We start from the raw sequence: 21,873 nt of genomic DNA, 5'->3' as shown, positions 1-21,873 counted from the left end.
CTTAATGAGGTTTTATTCATATTTAAATATTTGAACAATTGTATTTGCTTATATGGTAAAAGCAAATCTGAGGCATGTGGCTTTTGGGCCAAAACACAGAACAACAACAACAAAAAATCCTGGTTCAGTCAGACCATAGTTAGATTCAGTAAAGAAGATAACTGGCAAGGCTAGTTTCTGCTTTTCTAAAAAAAAACCCCCCAAAACCAGCAGATTTTGATAATTTTCTAATTTTTGTAATAATTCTTATTGCCTCACAAAGTTGAAAATGTGTTTTCTCATTTAGTATTCTTAAAAGAGCATTTAGGATTAGGTTCCCACCTCCTGAAACAGCAGAATGAGTATGAATGAACTTAAATTACACAGTGATAACTATTATATGAACCACGTTGGAAACCTCTTGGGTACTGGCAGCCCATACAACCCAAATTATGGAGAATAAAGATTTATTTCTAAGCTACTCTCTGATAAACTTTGAGAGTGTGAAAAGGAAGCCAGTTGTTTTCGTCTTTTCTATATTGATTATGTTGGAGGTCTAATTGAATCAGATAGACATAATATATACATAAGGAGCTAAACTACTGGGATAATGCAGTTGGACTTTGTTGCAAACTCTGATCTAATTAAGGATTTGTTAACTCTTGTATAATACAACTGCTATTATCAAGGACTTTTAACTAAGTATTAAAACTCACACTCAGCTGCAACTTGCCATTAGTGGTCTCAGCTAGGAAGCAGTTTCCTTTTTACAATTTTTTTTTAAAAGTCTTTCTCTGTAAGCTTTGTAAGTACTTTTCCTTTGATAAAAAGTTTCAGGCATGTGTCTCACTTACGAAGTGGAAAATTCCTGATACATGAGAAGTAAAAGAGGAAATAGTTCATTTCTACTTTTAATGTCCTTTCTCATGAAGTAGAAGACTCCTTTGTTAAAAGAGGAACTCATCCTTGTTCTCAGAGGCTAAATAATAGGTGTATAAGGAAGACATTGAAAACCTACCCGTTTATTTCTTAATTCCACCTAAATGGTATCTGTTTTTGTCACATATTCTCCTACACATTTCCGTGTATTTGTACAAACACATCTTTTTTTCCACCACATTTTTGAGAGTCAGCTTTATAGTTATGTCTTCTAAATTGCATTCCAGTAGTGGAGTTGGATTTTTTTTTCCCCCATGAAGACTGATAGATGAGTCAATGAGCAGTGCTTCTAGCCTTTCCTTTGAGAAATTACCTCCATATATATACATCATGAATTTAGTGTCAAGTAATAAAAATAATGGCCTGCCATCCTGTATTATTTACCCTCAAATAACTTCCATCAAATCCACTCACATTCACACCACTTCTTTGTGTCCTGACAGAAGAAATCCTGAAGGCCGGTATGGGCCCATGGTGAAGGCACAGTAACCTTATCACCAATGAACTGATTGTGAATCCTCCATTCTCTTGTAGAGGGAAACAGCTGAGACTCACTGCTCCCTTCATTTTAGCTTCAATGGTTTCTCCTGAACCCACATTTCCCAAAATAACACTCATTGAATGTTTTGATGACTAGATGGAAATTTTTTCTAGATTCTCCTCCCTACTCTTGGTAGGAAAATGTAGGTGTTACAGAATCAGTGAGCACAGCTAGAACACAGTTTTGCTGAAAGAGATACATGTTGGATGAACCCATCATTTCAGATTTTTCAACATTTAAATTAGTGACGCTGGAATAAATAGCAAGAGAAATAATGATACTGACTTCAACAAATAAATGGCAATTGCTTTGGTCTTTATGATTCATTCCTTTTATGGTTAATTTATTGTATTTTTTTATTGCTGCATGAGAAACATTTTATCCTTATTCCTACACATGAACATTGAAAGACTCGGAAGTAGTTTCATATATTCATGATTCTCACAGTGAAATATGTTCAATAATACGTCAGAATTCTTAAGCTTTGGACAAACAACTTTGGAATTAGGATATTGGGTAGCATATTAAAGCCCCAGTGGATCAATTCCTTTCTTACCTTTTTGATAGCCTTTCACTACTAGTTAACTTAGAATAGATGGGAAAACCTAAAAGAGGAAGTTGTGTGGGGTCCCTCTGGCTGAAACAGTCAGCAGATATCATTAAGTTTTATTGAAGTAGTTTATTTAGCTAGGGGAATCCAGCTGTCTTTCTCCCACCTTTGTTCCTCATTTGTTTCTGACATTCAAATATGTGTTGAATAGGTGAAACCTCTATTTTCACACTTGTTGAATCATCTCAGACATTTTCAACTTTACTAATGATGAGACAGGCTTTTGGCCTAAACAACTTGACTACATCTAGACATATTTGGAATAAGCACTAGTAATTTAGTCAGTAGATGACTAGGAAATATCTGTTTGTGTGACCACATAAAGAACTTTCCAAACTCCTCAATACGCAACTGAGCTGAATACTTAATAGAGCCTTTTCAAGCTGTGGGTTGGGAGAATGGGTAAAGTAAGGGAAAGGGATTAAGATATATAAACTTCTAGTTATAAAATAAATATACAGCATAAGGAACATAGTCAATGATATTGTAATAACTTTGTATGGTAACTAGACTTTTCCTAATAATCATTTTGTAATGTATAAAAACATCACGGTGTTAGGAGAATCACGGTGTTAGGACTCCATGCTTTCACTGTAACAGCTCAGGTTCAATCCCTGGTCATGGAACTAGGCTCCTGAAAGCTGTGTAGAGCAAACAGACAACACTGAATTACTATGTTGTATACCTGAAGCTAATATAATACTAGAAGTCAATTATACATCAATAGGTTTTTTTTAATATATTTATTTATTTTTTATTTTACTTTACAATTCTGTATTGGTTTTGCTATACATTGACATGAATCCACCACGGGTGTACATGCGCTCCCAAACATGAATTTTAAAAGAAATGATTTAATGGGTCAGGGCATTACCTCAACTGGTCCTTCTTTATCCTTAGTGTTGATGAATATGAATTTTATAGAAGTGTCTACCTACATGCTGCATATCAACTAAATTCTCTACAATCTTTTATTAGGTGCTCAACTAAAAGCTTAATTTAAATAGATTTGATGTTTGTGATACATGTTGGTTGAGTGCCTTAGAAATATAGGAGCCTGAGTTGTTCATAGGTTTAAATAAAACTTCCTTGTGGTCAAATGTTAATGTAATATAGGTACAAACAAAGATAGTGTGGTAATGGACATGGGAGGAAAGAAATCTATATAGGATACCATGTTCTTCCTCTTTGAAATACATGTCGCTCTAAATGACACTTCCCAAATTCTTTAACATGTTCAGATTTGAGTATAGATTAACCTTATATTGACAAATTTTAACAAAAAATTGAAAATATATGCATCTTTTCTTTCCTTACTTTGTAGAGAAGGACATACTGAAAGAGTGTTATCAAGACATTGCTTTTCACATACATTCATTAGTAATTCAAAGATTTAGTAGCTGATGGTGATGTTAGTGTAATTAGCAGGAAAAAAATGGAAGAAATGCATGTTGCTATAGCAATATGTTCATCATGAATGATCTACAGCATAAACACCCAGATTAATTTACAAGATGCCAGGTAGAAAGCTGCATGGCTGACTAGGCTACTCTCAGATGCCACAGTATTTGTTTTTATTAAGTATAAACATTACAGTGGAGCTTTCAAGGTATGTGTGCTTGTCACTGTCAATCACACAGGGGTTGCATTCCCAAAGAGTTTTCAATTCACTGTAAATTTTTAACAGATGAGCAGAAACATATTTTTTTCAGAGAATTAAAAAAAATATATACCAGCACAGATGACATTTTGACACTGAAACAAGCTAACAGTCTCCTTGTTCATGGGCAGAGTATGTTTCTGTTTCATCTGATCACTTGCTTTTGATACCAGAGGTATGGGAGTTTTAATGTGCAAGCGGATTTAAAAATACCAACATTGGAAGCCATGGTGTCAGGAAACCTCTTAAGAAAGCACTTGTGGATATGAGCATAAGCCGGATGACATTTTAGCCCCCCATAGTTGAGGGTTATTACTAGAAACTCAAGACAAAAAAGGCATCCTTACCTCATTGGGCAAGGAAATGTGATATGTGGGTGTATATATAGGTGTGTGTTTATGAGCAAGTCTGAAAGATACAGTTGCCAACTGGATGCTTGTTGCCAATGGTATTTTGGGGCCTGGAGCCAGACACATGGGATGGTACTAGGGACTCACATTCCTCGGCTTGGCCAGTGGGGTGATTCTGCAACGTTGGCACAAAGATAGATCATGTTCGTGATCTGACTTTCTCATTCTCCATTGCCTGAATAGGCCAACTTCAGTGTTGGCTAAAAGCTGGGAGTTAGCATGGGGTAGAAGGTTAAGAGAAAAGCTCAGAAATTTGAGAGACAGTGAAGTTTAGATGATCCTACCAGTATTCCCTTCCCATTGATACTTTATGGCTCAAAGGGTCATTGAGAGGTTTATATGACTTATGTGAATTGTGTGTAGTTAACAACATTTTCATTAATTTATTCATCATGTAAAAATAGCAGTAAGTGCTCTCATGAAGTTGATCATTGCATTTTATTCAATGTATCGTATGATAAGACTCAAGAAATAGAGAGGGCACATTCTAGTGGCACACTGGGTGGTGCCGTAGTGTCCACTGGGAACAAAAGTCAAGTCCACATGTACTTCTAGATCACTTGATACAAGTAAGACAAAGTCATTGTCCTTGGGCAACACATAACTTATAAGGATGCCCAGTACAGAATTCTTGATAGAATGCCAACATGTTGAGGGCAGGACCTTCAAGGACATCAGGAAGAGTAGGAGAGTTGTGGTTGTATTTTTTTTCCCCCCAGTCTGGAGAAGGATTGGGTCTCTGGGACTAACTCCTGACATCTGGTTAAACCATGTATGTTATGAGATTTGGCCAAGAGAATTTTTAAACTTGAAGCCAGGCCTGGCATTCACTAGTACTATCCCTATGGGATTTAGCCTGGAGGCTAGAGGTTGCCAAACCCAAGTTTGGACCCTACATTACTTAGGTTGGATAGACAGTCACTATGTAGAGGAAATGAACAATAAACATTATGTCCTTTGGGGTTCCACAAAGGAAAACAATAAACCTGCCTCAGTCATGGTTCCAATAAAGGATGGGTTGCTTCAGGCTACTGCCCAAATAAAGGCTGTTGCAGGCAGTCAGCCCTAGAAAAGAACAAGTAACTTTCTTTTCTTGCCCCACCCTGTTAGGGAGTCAGTTGCTGGCCACCAGTGAAGTTGGTGCTAATCTAATCAGGATGTTTTGCTTTAACTTCTGGTGTGGCTTTTTGTCTGAGTTGAGGAGGAAAAAAGGATTTTTAAAAATGCTCCATTTCAGAGTTGTTTATATTAAGTGTCTCCGTTACTTTTCCAGTACAAATTCTGCATCCGTAAAACTGGTTAGGCATTTAGACTTTTAATCAGATTACTTAAGGTATATGGTACAATGCTGTTTTGCTTGGTTCAGCATAATTTTCTTAAAAAAATCCCCACACAATAGGAATGGGTCAGACATAAATGAATCTGTCGAGTAATAGGGAAATTCAGGACTAGATTTTATGGTATGTGTTCCTAAGATGTCATAACAATGTAATAAAATACAGTCTTCAGGTACAGCACTTTATATCACTCAGGGGAGAACATAAATGTAAATGTCCTGATACCGGAAGGAACTTGGATGAACCTGATTATCTATTTGACTGAACCACATTACAAGCTCATCTAGAGCACAGTTTGGTCTGATGTGCACTTACTTTGCACTTTTTCTCTTGTATCAGGTATCTTGCCTGGAACATATCTTAGAATGTAGCTACTGGTAGGTAGGTATTAATGAAGAGCAAAAACTGTTATACAAGGGCCTGGGGAACAGCAATATTTAAGTTCTGCAGTGAGGAAAAAGAGGCAATTAAAGAGAATGAAAGCATACAGGGAACTGGGAGGAAAATCATAAAAGTACACAAGAATAGAGCCATGGAAACCACGGAAAGGATGCACTGAGGAGAAAGGTGTGGTCGAGAACGCTGCAGAAGTCCTTGGAGCAGACACTTTTTCTGCAGTTGTCCCAGCTGTCATTTCGTCTTGACAGGTTGATGTTTAGACAGTGGTATCATTTGGGGCATTCTGAAAATGCACCAGAGACTGAAATCCCTGTAGTTTTGTACAACTGAAAATGCGCTGCAGATAAGTTTAACAATGTAGACACTAGACTACTGTGTCAAGATGACTATTAAACACCAATCTGCAGCTATATATATGACACTAAACATTGGTATCATTTTGATGGTTTTGTAATCAATTCACATTCAATATAATGCAATACACAATATATGGTGAAATAGTCTTTCTTTTCATAATGGCATCCAGCTAAGCTCATGATATTCAGCTCTCTTTAAGAAAGTATATGGCTTAACTAAGAGAAGATACTTTAATGGATTTCAGTGAAAACAAAGCAGGTGCTATTAAATTCCAAAGTAAAATAAATCACATTTTAAACTATGTTCCATCCTTTACACAATACAAAATGTGTAATCTTCATCAGATAGCAAAGGAAATATTAAAATTCAGTTAAACAAGACTTTTTGCTACTTTCTTTTGTTGAAAAAATTAATATTTTGAAAAGTTAACATATGTTTTCAATTTCTAAGGCAATGCATTTAATTTCAAACCAATTCATAGTTTCCTTATAATAACCAATAGTGAGATTAACCTGGATAAGTATATTTCCAATAGAAACCTACAAGTTGATTAAATTTACCAAAAAAAAAAAAAAAAGTAAAAACAATAGAAAATAGTAGAAAAGTTACCTTTCTATTCCCTGCATTAGGAACGTGTATTAGAGCATTCTTTAAAATGGAGATTGTTAGTTGATTTATTCCTAACTAGTCAGGGATAGTATTTAGGAAGAAATAGAGACTTTATCCAAATTTACAGAATTCTGTGGTTGATGTTCCAACATATTTTCAAGAAAGATATAATTATACATCTAAGTGCCTGTTGTCTGCAGATTTCAGGTAGTAACCTACAAATTACTGAATAGTGTGATTCTGCAAAAACAGGCAGGAAATAAAGCAGTTACTTCTTCAGCCTGGACATTGCTTATAGAAGTCAGTCTTGCCCACTTGCTAACGTAGTAATGTGTGTAAACAATGATTTTGCTTTGCATGTTAATGGTCATTGCATATATTCTTCTCTAAATTCAATTATGTAGCAGACATGAGTTTTCAATGGAACTGATATGATTTCCAGCTCCATAGCTGGGACCAGGTAAGTCTAAATTTAGGATAATTCTGTCTTTCTTACATAGTGATTGCTTCTGGAAACCTTTGCCTAAGTAATTAGCAAACGACTTTCTTACTGCCACGAATACTGATCCAGGGTGGGCTGAGACCTAAAGCCGGTCTAACGATAACAAAGCTCAGGTTGGAAGAGATACTGACTCTCCCTCCTGTGTGTTAACCAGAGTGTGAGGCTCAGGCAGGATTGGCAGTCCTCTCCCTGCCACGTGGAGGGCCAACCTAGCAAAAAGCCTGCCAGGTGGAAGTGAACCGTGCAAGAGAGTCATAGATAATCAGGTCTGTCCTGATGAAACTGTGACTCTTCCAACCTCTGCACAGTTTACTGGTATGAGATTGTTGTTTATTGGACTGTTTTGAGCTGGGTGTCTTATCACTTGCAGCTAAACGCCTCCTCTGAAGTTATTGAAATTATCTCTGATTCCATTTTTTTTCCTCTCTCTCAGCCTCTTCAACAATTCAGGCGTCGAAGGCTTCTGCTTATTTTTCCTCGATTGTTCCTGGTTTTGTCCCCTTGTCTGGGTTCCTACTGGCTTACTTTGGGTCCTTCCGTTTTCCTATCTGTGTTGCTGCACTGACTTGCTAATGTGTGTCTCTTATTTGAATATACTTAATACAGGTTTTCAAATGTTCCCCATTGCTTCCAGGTTAATGAGCAAATTCCTCAGAAGTTGTCAGGAAACCTTGTCTCTCTTCTACTTTAAAAATTTCATCTTGAAATCTAACATAAACTGCTTTGATTGTCCGAATGTAATATGTGTTTTATTCTCTTTAGGCCTTTGCCTGTTTATCTTCTGAGATACTCCGACTGATTTTGTTCAAACAACTCAGCTTAAAATACCACCTCTTTGGTAAAGTGTTTCTTAATTGCTTTTTTTTTTTTTTAATTTCCTGCATGGCAAATTGCTCATTCTTCAGTGTTCTTATGGCACTTCACACACATATACATATCAACACTTCCCACATTGTGTTGTAATGATTTGTTTATAGTTTGATCTCCCTTCTGGACTGTAACTCATTGAAGGCCAGGTCTGGACAAAGACACTGTTTTCCTAACTCAGCCTAAGGCTCAGTACATAGTACACATTTAATACATATTTGCTGATGATGCAATTAAAGGACTGAAGTAGTCTTTATGGTTATTATTTCAAAACAAGCTGTCAGAATACACATCTCCAGGAACTGTCCTAAAAATGAAACAGTTCAGAAGGACATGGTACCTTGTGTCTTGTATTTTATAGATTATTCTTCATGCACTTTAGAACAACTGTAGGCAGAATGGTTGCTTATTAGGTCTCTTAAAGACTCATTTTAAGAATTATAATTTTTTTTTTTCTCCAGAAAGACTTCTCGTAGTTTAGACTGAAGCTAAAAATGAAACAGTTCAGAAGGACATGGTACCTTGTGTCTTGTATTTTATAATTATTCTTCATGCACTTTAGAACAACTGTAGGCAGAATGGTTGCTTATTAGGTCTCTTAAAGACTCATTTTAAGAATTATAATTTTTTTTTTTCTCCAGAAAGACTTCTCGTAGTTTAGACTGAAGCTGAGACAAAAGACAAGAGGAGCTCTAAGGTCTGCCTGTCTGTATTTGCTTGGTCTAAAAAAATAGCTCTGGACTTTTGTTATGGGAGTTTTCCATGTGATTGGAGAGGAAAGAGTTTAACCTGCTGCTTTGTTTGAACAGTGATGGCAAAAACTAAAAATAACGCAAGATTCCAAATGTGTGTATGGAAATTAAAACACAATTTCGGGCAATTGCTGTAAAAACTTCCACTCTCTTTATACACCTTAGACTTAGCCGGAGCCAGATCTGCCCACAAAGGAGACGTTTAACTGATAGGTTCTTTTTATGAAAGGCCTTTTCCAGGGGCCACATCTTGGGGGGTTTGGGGAAGGGAAGTGTGTGGTTCTGTCTAAATTTCATCCAGGACTTCTCTCCCCATCTGACCCTGGAAATTGCTGCAATTTTAGCTTCCTGTGGTAGGCAGTAAAAAAAAAAAAAAAAAAAACACTAAATCAGAAATGGTAGAAAGACACTTAACCAAGTACAGGGAGTTTCTGAGATCCCTAGGCTAGAGCCTACTATGTATTCCTAAGCAACACAACATAATTCTAACTTACTCAGGGCATCAACCATAGTAATTCAAACTTCTCTCTGGATGGGCCTTGAAAATAGCTTGTCATGAGGACCTACTGTTGGTGAGATAGGTTTTTATCAGTCATTTTTAAAAATGAGAGAAGAAAATGATGCTAATTTGTCAAACACAATTCAAAGAACATCTCTCCTAAGGAGATGTGTGAAATAAGGGGTTGTAGAACAACAGTGTGAATGAGGGATACTGGGCAAGTGAAGTCCTTTGAATAGCTTGCCATAAAAAGAAAGGTCACAGTGTTTGAGCCGACTAAGTAGGCCCTAACTAAGAATACCACAGAACTGCTTGTCGGGCTAAGAAGGCTTTGATGGAAAATGACACTTGAGATTGACAGGGCATCTGAACCCTTGCAGCTGTTTCATTTCAGGCATTCTTCTCCAGGATGGCTACTGCATGGATTTAAGAAGCTGTGGACAGCAGTCATTTAAGGAAATGGACACCAGAGCGAAATCATCTTAGAATGCAACCTAGTGTAGAGGGTTACATTGGCCAGAATATGCAGATCCCAGCCATTCACCAGCTTAGTCCCTTATCTTCTCCACTGGTTTTCTTTAACACTCTTTACTGCTCTGGTTCACTCCCTACCTGCATTGGAAAGAAGTTTCCTAAGTACAGGTTGTTTAAATGTCTTACCTGCTAAAAGTGCCACAGTGATGGAAAGCATTATAACATAATACAAAAACCATATATGTTGGAGTCAAAATGTTTTTAATCATGGCTTGGGTGCTTTCTGCTTTTGTGGCTGTGGGCAAATTCTCTTGTATGAGGTTCACATTCCTCATCTGTAAAATGAGAATAAAAATAAGAATGTAAAATTTAAAGAACTATTATAATACATACTTGATAATATATATAAATAACTAGGCACAGTTTGAATTTTTAGTTCGACTAACAGGGCAACTAATATTATGTTGGCTTAAAACGTTATTTAACAAAACTTTTTATTCAAATGCAGTCTTATATTGCGATAGACATATATGTGCATGTATGTATGCATATATGCACGTATATACATGTATGTTCATGTATATACATGCACACACACAAACATACATATACACACATGTACATATATACATATGTGTACATATATACACGTGTATAACAGTTTCAATTCAGTTCAGTCACTCAGTCATGTCCGACTCTTTGCGACCCCATGAATCGCAGCACACCAGGCCTCCCTGTTCATTACCAACTCCCAGAGTTCACTCAAACTCATATCCATCGAGTCAGTGATGCCATCCAGCCATCTCATCCTCTCTCGTCCCCTTCTCCTCCTGCCCCCAATCTCTCCCAGCATCAGAGTCTTTTCCAATGAGTTAACTCTTCGCATGACGTGGCCAAAGTATTGGAGTTTCAGCTTTAGCATCATTCCTTCCAAAGAACACCCAGGGTTGATCTCCTTCGGAATGGACTGGTTGGATCTCCTTGCAGTCCAAGGGACTCTCAAGAGTCTTCTCCAACACCACAGTTCAAAAGCATCAATTCTTCAGCACTCAGCTTTCTTCACAGTCCAACTCTCACATCCATACATGACCACTGGAAAAACCATAGCCTTGACTAGACGGACCTTTGTTGGCAAAGTAATGTCTCTGCTTTTCAATATGCTATCTAGGTTGGTCATAACTTTTCTTCCAAGGAGTAAGTGTCTTTTAATTTCATGGCTGCAGTCACCATCTGCACTGATTTTGGAGCCTCCCCCCCAAAATAAAGTCTGACACTGTTTCCACTGTTTCCCCATCTATTTGCCATGAAGTGATGGGACCAGATGCCATGATCTTAGTTTTTGGAATGTTGAGCATTAAGCCAATTTTTTCGCTCTCCTCTTTTACTTTCATCAAGAGGCTTTTTAGTTCCTCTTCGCTTTCTGCCATAAGGGTGGTGTCATCTGCATATCTGAGGTTATTGATATTTCTCCTGGCAATCTTGATTCCAGCTTGTGCTTCCTCCAGCCCAGCATTTCTCATGATGTACTCTGCATAGAAGTTAAATAAGCAAGGTGACAATATACAGCCTTCACGTACTCCTTTTCCTATTTGCAACCAGTCTATTGTTCCATGTCCAGTTCTAACTGTTGCTTCCTGGTATAACAGTTTAAAGCAGTATATTACTACAAATATATTTTAAATTTCACATCAAATTATTTTTAAAGTAAGCAAGGAGAAAAGTAAGGCATGATGAAAATAAAAATTGGTTAAAAATTTCAATAATAACCAACAGTTGCTGGAGATGTGTGATTCAGTAGGGGTGAATTATCTCATTCAATCTTAAAAGACAGTTACTATTATCACCATTATTCCCATTTTACAGAAAAGGCAACGGGGCCAAGATAGGCTAGTTTTCTCTAGAACCCACAGTGAAGTGGGGAGGTGAGATTCCAGCACAAGCAGTGTGCCACTAGAGCCTGCATCTTCGGGATCTCGTTGCCTCTGCAGCCAAACTATATTTTGTTTTAGAATCAGAGTGTTGGTAATCTTGAGACAGAGATAAGTAGTGACGTAAAAAAAATAAATAGTTGCCATGAAATCTCTGAAGACTGTTAAACCATATTAATGCATACAATTAAAAGCAATGATTAGAGTATTTCCTTTTCGGAGTTAAATCAGTACAATTTCTAATAACTTTTTACCTCCCTTAAATGGTAAAGGTTAAATTTGCATGAAATGCTGTATGGGTTTCCTAGCCAATCATTTAACTAATTAGTTCATCCAAAAATGTTTTTTGAACATATGTTAGGTGGCATATCAATTTATATATTGCTTGGTGAAAAATTATTGTCAAATATAGCTTGAACTATAATGGTATTTTGAATGAAATTATTAAGTTGTTTGCTAACTATGTGCAAAAGCAAAGGTATAATTTTATTATTAACATTCCTTTTTAAACCTAGTAATGTGGTGAGTTGAGCTTCATTAGTTAGTTGAGCTCATTATAATTTGAGAGATGTTCAGCTATTGAGTTTTTAGATCAGGGATATTTAGGGAGTGATTTTATTTCATACAGTATTTTAAAAAACCTGTTCATGGGGCAGCCCAATAAACCTCTATATTATACACTAAAGCTTAGAATTCAGTACTCAAATCATTACATACAACACAGGAAAGTTTGCCTTAATAAAATTAACAGTTTTTATAACAAGATCCCACAATGTCTGTAAAATACTGGCAATTGGATAATGAAAATGAAAATAATGTGCAAACTATATAAGCAAGTCATTGGAAGAGGGAATGCATCCGTTTATATAAGTAATGCATCCGCTTTTCCCTTAGGTGTCTGCTGGCACTGATGGATCAGGAGTGTCTGTCTGTCTTTTGTATACATAGGTGTCTATCTATTTAACTATCTGTCTCTTATCTGAACTCGAGTTTTGCATCCATTAGCCCAAATTTTTGTTCTCGCCACGACTTTGAATTACTTTTATATAGGCTTTTCTTGTTTTGTTATACATATTCATAAAATTAGCTTTTGTTTTCCTTCATCCTCTCATTTTCAATTACCCCCGAATATATGTTATATAAGTGATTCTCAAAATGGAATACCTACAAGAATCATCCGGGAAACTTATAAAACAGGTTGATTTCCAGATCCCATCTGCTGGGGTTCTGACATGGCAGGATTGGGCTTGAACCCCAAATCTGCATTTTCCAAATGTGCCCCATCAATTCTGATGGAGGTGGTCTTCTGAGCACACTTTTGGGAAATTCCTACTGGAGTGAACATGTAAAAATGCAATGAAAATGTAAGTTGACATATTGTGGACATGGATATGTTGAATTTCCAACACTAGCAGATATTGAAAGACTGTAATTTCAAACTCATACGAAGATAAAAGGAATAATTTCTTATATGGGGCAAATTGCCTTCAGTTTATGTACCTTGTAAAATGGAGAAAGCAGAAAAAAATGCTGTTATGATTATGCAAGATAGTTGCTATAAATTAGTTATAAATATAAATGTTATATCTCTTAATCCAAAGAAACTTAAAATGATTGGATGGTGGCCTAGAAATTTTTCTCTACTGTTTATTCCTGTTAATCTCTGTGTGCAACCCCCCACCAAATATTATAAATAGTGAATAGAGGGCTATGACCCCAATAAAGGAAAAATAGATAAAGAAGAGAAGCACCTTATTATAATTCAATGGAGATTTCTAGATTCTGCATTGCATAAAGATTGATTTCAAAATTGGTATAAATTTAGAATGTAATTTTCTTGGGATCAATTAGATAATATTATTTTTCCCCCTAGGATTTGAAATCCCCTTTTGTTTCTTTCCACAGATTTCATTCTTTCTTTTTTTTTTTTTTTTTTGTAACTTTGAACATTTCCTATCTGATTTAAAATATATTGGTTAGGTGATATCAAACTAAGATTACTGAAAAATTTTCTGAAATATCTGTATTTCCAAGGGCCATTGGCATAAAGTGAAAATCGCTCAGTCGTGTCCTACTCTTTGCGACCCCATGGACTATAGAGCCCATGGGATTCTCCAGGCCAGAATACTGGAGTGGGTAGCCTTTCCCTTCTCCAGAGGTTCATTTAGAATTAAAATAAAGACTCTGTAAGTTTAAAAATAAAAATGTTTTTCTAAATTGAAAACAATTCTTATATTATACCTGTTTCTTAGGCAATTTTATTACATGTTGCATTGATATGGGACAGTGAAACTGTGAGGAAAATTTTGAAATTTATAAATTAGATGAAATTCAAACAACCAAATAATTCTACCTTCTCAAATAATAGAGCAAATTTTGAATGATTTTTAAATCAAACTGACTAGGCTAGGCTGAGTTCTTCTGCCCAGTGAGCAACATTTCTCTTGCCATAATTTAGCTTAAATTATTTTTATGGAGACTGGATTTTCTTCACAACCACAATGCCCTTTTTAATACTGGCTTTTGGCTTTTATTCTGAGGCAGACCCTTTTAAATTTAAACATGATCTGTTGTATTTACTTTGAATGCTAATATATTGTGTATTACCCACCAAGTGACTCTTTCTTTCTGCTATTCAGAATTAAATAAACCAAGACGCAACACATGTCTCGAAACCACAATAGTTTATTTATAAGAAGAAAGACAGCCCATCAAACTTTCCACAGGAATTTAAAAAATCCATCGGGGACTCAAAGCCTTTACTTTCTTTCCATTCATATAATTTTGGTTTTGGCTTAACACTTAGCACAATATTCACTTCAAAAGAATATCCCTTGCATTTAAAGTAAACAATCATTGTTCTACACAGACTTTTAATTTTTCCCTTCTGCCCTTTGCCACTTTTCTTCTCTCGGTCCAGTTCTTTGCTTAGCATTATGTTAGACGATGCCAGATATAAAATCCCTTTTTCGTTTATATTTTGATAAGGAGACTAACTCATGAAAGAACAAATTGTTACATTTTGTTTCATTTCCAATTACTCTTGACATCTATAGTTTCTTAACATTTTAAAATGATACTTTGATTATAGGGGATGAGATAGGACAAAATAACTGCAATTAGAATGAAATACATTCTGGCGTTAGAAAGGAAGATTCAGTTTGAACATGATGTAAGGCAATGAGGTTTCATTTTGGGTTCAAATTCTTTAGGACTGGATAAGCCAAAACATACGATCCAGGGTGGCCTTGGTCTCATCCAAAGTAGATCTCATAAAATAACTTCAAACTTCACTGCAAGAGACATGGTTATTAATGACCAAAGGAGGGTCAATAGAAAAGATCCATAAATTGCAAAGCCCTATTTCTTGTTCTCCTGTCTCAGGAAGTTTACAAACTGTGGATCTAAGTATGCTTTGATCGCTAAGGCTATCTGGAATACGTACAGGTTCTTTCTTTTTCTGGCCCATTGGAGTCATGAACAATTGAAAATGTACTTCAGTTTCACACTTACACTGGAAATCCTGAAATCTTGCCTTTCATGTCAAGAAGGCACACTCAGCCAACACACTGTGTGTGATATAGATAGCAATCTTTTACCAAAACACAACGACTTGCCAAATGAACAAAGAGTTTGCTTTTATGATGAAAGTGTTAAAAGTCATGAATTTGCTTCAGGGAAAAGAAAACGCCTTATTGACTTGTGGAAGTTACTGTGCTAAGTGCTAGGATAACATACAGTCTTGGCCCTTAGGCAGTTCACAGCTTTGCAATTTATTCTTCTTTGCAGGTAGTAACCTAAGTCAGATACTCCCTATATTAATATTCTGTTCCCAAAGGCCTTTTGCAAAGAGAATCCTATATGCATTAAAATCTGTGATTTATAAATTTATACCTTATTACAGAATATAAATATATAAATACATGCCTCACCACTTAAAATATTAGATTCTAGTCTTGTATATATCCATATATCCATGGCTGCTATGTAGAAGTCCTGCGTATATGGTACTTGTTACTATTTCCCCAATGTGTTCTGAATTAACACATACTTATGGATTGGACTTGCTCTCTTTCTTTTGGTTGATCTCTCTCAACTCATGATTATAATGCAATAAAAGGGAGGTATGAATAGCCCAAATACCATTGAAATAACAGGGGCTTGTATAGAATGAATCACAGAATACAGGAAGAAAAATACTTCTTTGAGGCAGCTTCTATACTTCCTATGACTTTGCTTCCTACCGTTTGTGTCTGCAGCCAACACCTTTGTGTTTCTTAGTAAATCCATTATGTTACTCCCAGTTTTCTGTTATATGCAGTGAAGCTCAGTATTTAGGGTCACGGACTCTCAAGTCAGACTGTTTTGCCACTTTTTACCTAAGTGACTTAACACAAAAAAATTTCCCTGTTTGCATTCTGATTTTCTCACCTGAAAAATGGCATGTATATCCATCATTAATTGTGTCTAAGCAGTACAGATAACTACTCTGAAGTCAGGTTGACTCTTAGAGCTGATGGAATGTCATGATTTAATTGGTAATGTTTTTCTTTTTTTTTTCCTCTCTTGGTGGTACATAATATAATGGCATATCTAACCATGGATATCGTGATGAAGTATGATAATCAGAACTTCCTTGCTGGGTTCTGTTTTGGATTAAATGAGTTAATGCAAATAAAGCACTAACACAGTGCCTGGCCAGTGTTTCATTTGCATTAACTCATTTAATTGTAATCAGCAACCTCAGATATGCAGATGATACCACTCTAATGGGAGAAAGCAAGGAGGAACTAAAGAGCCTCTTGGTGAGGGTCAAAGAGTAGAGTGAAAAAGCTGGCTTGAAACTCAGCATTAAAAACACTAAGATCGTGGCATCTGGTCCCATTACTTCATGGCAAGTAGAAGGGAGAAAAAGTGGAAGCAGTGACAGATTTTATGTTCTAGGGCTCCAAAATCACTGCAGAGGTAACTGCAGCCATAAAAAAAAAAAAAAAGAAAAAAAAAAGATGCATGTTCCATGGAAGGAAAGCTATGACAAACCTAGACAGCGTATTAAAAAGTGGAGACATCACTTTGCTGACAAAGGTCCAAATAGTCAAAGCTACGGTTTTTCCAGTAGTCATGTATGCATATGAGAGTTGGACCATAAAGAAGGCTGAGTGCTGAAGAACTGATGCTTTCAAATTGTGGTGGTGGAAAAGACTCTTAAGAGTCCCTTGGACTGCAAGGAGATCAAACCAGTCAATCTTAAAGGAATTAATCCTGAATATTCATTGGAGGGACTGATGCTGAAGCTGAAGCTCCTATACTTTGGCCACCTGATGCGAAGAGCTGACTCATTGGAAAAGACCCTGATGCTGGGAAAGATTGAGGGTAGGAGGCTAAGCGGGTGACGGAGGATGAGATGATTGGATAGCATCACCGACTCAATGGACATGAGTTTGAGCAGACTTTGCGGGATAGTGGAGGACAAAGAAGCCTGGCGTGCTATAGTCCATGGAGTCACAAAGAGTTGGGACACAATTTAGTGACTGAACAAAAGCACAGTGCCTGGCCATAATTGTCAGTTACTGAAATAACGTGCCTAGTGGAACATGTTGCTTAGGGTTGAGTTGCTGAGAGGGCAATGTGAATGTATTCTTAGGAAAAAAGCAGGTGGTCAGACTTTGGTCTTTGTTATTATAAAACTCAGTTTGGGTGGGGGCAGTTATTTGCTCTAATGTCCCTTGTAGATTCTAAACTTCCTAAAAGTAAACTTAGAGTCTTTCATTTTTAGCAGCTGTTAGACTCTCATGAGCTTCCCTGGTAGCTCAGCTGGTAAAGAATACACCTGCAGTGTGGGAGATCTGGGTTCAATCCCTGGCTTGGGAAGATCCCCTGGAGGAGGGCATGGCAACCCATTCCAGTATTCTTGCCTGGAGAATCCCATGGACAGAGAAGCCTGGCGGGCTGCAGTCCATGAGGTCGCAAAAAGTCAGACATGACTGAACGAGAATATGGTTTATATTCAGTAAAAGTTTGTGAAGCATATATCCCCTTCCTAATTTACTTAATTTCTGTTATATTGGCAAAATAAGTATAATATTTTATACTAATTATAAAGGGTCTTATAATTAGTAGTTGAAAGATAATTAGAAGTTGAAAAATAATTACTAGTTTAAATGTACAGCCTCTAATAAATAAAATTATTTCTACTTAGTCATACTTTCTTAAAACTTTTACAAAAGTTCCCTCTTTAGCAAACACATTTAAAATTTCCTGCCATTCATGCTTGGGGCTGGTACGCGGGGATGACCCAGAGAGATGTTGTGGGGAGGCGGGGTGGGAGGGGGATTCAGGTTTGGGAATGCATGTACACCCGTGGTGGATTCATGTCAATGTATGGCAAAACCAATACAGAATTGTAAAGTAAAATAAAAAATAAATAAATTAAAAAAAATTTCCTGCCATTTGTTTGATATCTGTAAAACTATTACATAAAGGGAGATTTAAATATCAAATGGATTTACTTATACATTTACTGAAGTAAATAGATCAGTGGATCTCAAGCATAGAATCAGCTTCATCTTAATGATTCATGATTTTCTTTCATTTGTTTTAAATCTTTAGCATATACGTATACTCATTTCTTTCTTTTTCTCTCTGCTTCATCAAAGACCTGGGAATACTGGATAATCTCATTTTACTGTGCATATTTTACCACTGTATCTATTGTTTCCACATGATTCTTCAAAGAAATTGCTCCAGTACAAACTTATCCTTTAGACAGTAGGAATGTATTTATGCAAGAAAGAATAAGTAATGGGCTCTCTGTAGACTCCTTATGGACCTAACAGGTGATAAATTGCAGCAAGCCAGGCCCTACAAGAAGAAAGTAGAGAGTATTTAAAGGCAACTCCAGCCTTGGAATAATGAAGAAAAATGCGTTTGGATGGGAGAGAATATTCTGGTAGGTTTGGCAAGGAGGATGGGAGAGTTTCTGCTTCTTATGTCTAGAGTAAATGTTTTCCAATACAAGGCCATATAACAACTATTTCAGGTTTTGTTGATCATTTGTTCTCTATACTGACAAGTCAACTCTGCCACTTTAGCTCACGTGCAGCTACAAACTGTATAAACAAATGACCATGACTGTGTTCCAGTAAAATTTTATAAAGTTCGTGAGAGGCAGGGACCTGTACTTGGCCTTTGGATCATAGTTTGCTGATTCCTGTTATATAGGAAGACATTATCTCTATAGTTTAATGTATTTATTGAAATATATTGAGCACCTATCATTTGCTTGTTGCTGTGATTTTCAGAAATTCCAAACTACTTTTGTTTTCCCATATGGAAAACTCCAACTTTTGCTCATCTTTCCACTTGGTTCACAGTCGTATGTCTTATTTTGTTCTCAGGTTGCCTCTTTTCCCTATGACAATTATTTTTAGACACGAGATCATCGCCATTATTTCATACATGCATTTGAGCCTTCGGTATGTCTTGGGATAGTAAACTTCGTGTCTTAGGCGCTCTCTAGAAGACTTGGACTTGCCAGAGTGAGGAAACAGAGAGACAGATGGTGTCATTGTGATAAAGAACACTTTTCATATGTAAGTTGGATTTCCTTCCTCACCACCTACACAGTTGCTGTCAGAAGGGGAGTTGTGTCCTGAAAGATATTTGGAGACTAAAAGTAGGTTTCGAATTGGGATACCTGGAACCCTATATCACTCATTATTTTTTTTTTAATTTCTCTTTGGCATAGGTCTTTATATCTATAATGAAATAAAGTTTGAGTTTTTATATCTTTCTGAGATCCTTTAATTTGCTTTAGAATCCATAGCACTCTGCTTGTGGCCCAGATAGGTAGTTAACAATGTTTGTTAAAATAGTTAATACTGTTGTATTATGCAAGGCCTCTGAGGTTTGCCCTTGCCAATTAATGTAACTAATGTAATACCATGACATTAGATATGAATTACACTTTTTTTTAAAAAAGAAATCTTCAACATGTCCACTGTTCTGATTTGTCCTTCCACCTGGGCTGGAGAGGTAGAGACAAATTTCATGGGGTAAGTTCTATGATACTCTTAGAGAAGGTGTAAGTACTTATGACTTCAAGTTTTCTACAGAATTATGAATCATTATTTCTGTCTTTGAACTAGCTACTGACATTCCTGCAAACTTCTGAGACAATACAAAAATTCTTTAAAGCAAATAAAATTTTATTAATGTAACACACGATTAAACATTATGTGTATTTTTGTTCTTTTTTCTGCCTACTACTGTTGGTTGTCTGAGTAAGCCTGGAAAATAGCTGAGAAGAGAAGAGAAGCTAAAGGCAAAGGCGAAAAGGAAAGATACACCCATTTGAATGCAGAGTTCCAAAGAATAACAAGGAGAGATAAGAAGCCCTTCCTCGGTGATCAATGCAAAGAAGTAGAGAAAAACAATAGAATGGGAAAGACTAAAGATATCTTCAAGAAAATTAAAGATACCAAGAGAAAATTTCATGCAAAGATGGGCACAATAAAGGACAGAAATGGTATGGACCTAACAGATGCAAAAGATATTAAGAGGTGGCAAGAATACACAGAAGAACTATACAAGAAAGATGTTCATGACCCAGATAACCACAATGGTGTGATCACTCACCTAGAGCCAGACATCCTGGAATGTGAAGTCAAGTGAACCTTAGGAAGCATCACTATGAACAAAGCTAGTGGAGGTGATGAAATTCCAGTTGAGTTATTTCAAATCCTGAAAGATGATGCTGTGAAACTGCTGCATTCAATATGCCAGCAAATTTGGAAAACTCAGCAGTGGCCACAGGACTGGAAAAGGTCAGTTTTCATTCCAGTCCCAAAGAAACGCAATGCCAAAGAATGCTAAAACTACCGCACAATTGCACTCATCTCACATGCTAGTAAAGTAATGCTCAAAATTCTCCAACTCAGGCTTCAAAAGTATGTGAATTGAGAAGTTTCAGATGTTCAAGCTGGATTTAGAAAAGGCAGAGAAACCAGAGATCAAATTGCCAACATCTGTTGGATCATCGAAAAAGCAAGAGAGTTCCAGAAAAACATCTATTTATGCTTTATTGACTACTCCAAAGCCTTTGACTGTGTGGATCACAATAAACTATGGAACATTCTGAAAGAGATGGGAATACCAGACCAGCTGACCTGTCTCTTGAGAAACCTATATGCAGGTCAGGAGGCAACAGTTAGAACTGGACAGGAAACAACAGACTGGTTCCAAATAGGAAAAGGAGTACGTCAAGGCTATATATTGTCACCCTGCCTGTTTAACTTATATGCAGAGTATATCATGAGAAATGCTGGGCTGGATGAAGCACAAGCTGGAATCCAGATTGCTGAGAGAAATATCAATAACCTCAGATATGCAGATGACACCACCCTTATGGCAGAAAGTGAAGAACTAAAAAGCCTCTTGATGAAAGTGAAAGAGGAGACTGAAAATGTTGGCTTAAAACTCAACATTCAGAAAACTAAGATCATGGCATCTGATCCCATCACATCATGGCAAATAGATGGGGAAACAGTGGAAACAGAGACTTTATTTTCTTCAGCTAAAAAAAATCACTGCAGCCATGAAGTTAAAAGATGCTTGCTCCTTGGAAGAGAAGCTATGACCAACCTGGATAGCATATCAGAAAGCAGAGACATTACTTTGCCAACAAAGGTCTGTCTAGTCAAAGCTATGTTTTTTCCAGCGGTCATATATGGATGTCAGAGTTGGACTATAAAGAAAGCTGAACACAGAAGATTTGATGCTTTTGAACTGTGGTGTTGGAGAAAACTCTTGAGAGTCCCTTGGACTGCAAGGAGATCCAATCAGTCTGTCCTAAAGGAAATCAGTCCTGAATATTTGTTGGAAGGACTGATGCTGAAACTGAAGCTCAAATACTTTGGCCACCGGATGTAAAAAACTGACTCACTAGAAAAGACCCTGATGCTGGGAAAGATTGAAGGCAGGAGGAGAAGGGGATGACAGAGGATAAGATG

This window comes from Oryx dammah, unplaced genomic scaffold, assembly GCF_014754425.2.
Source record: "Oryx dammah isolate SB20612 unplaced genomic scaffold, SCBI_Odam_1.1 HiC_scaffold_5, whole genome shotgun sequence".
NCBI classification, from domain to species: domain Eukaryota; kingdom Metazoa; phylum Chordata; class Mammalia; order Artiodactyla; family Bovidae; genus Oryx; species Oryx dammah.
The sequence above is the reverse complement of the archived record's forward strand: the minus strand, read 5'-3'. Positions refer to the sequence as shown.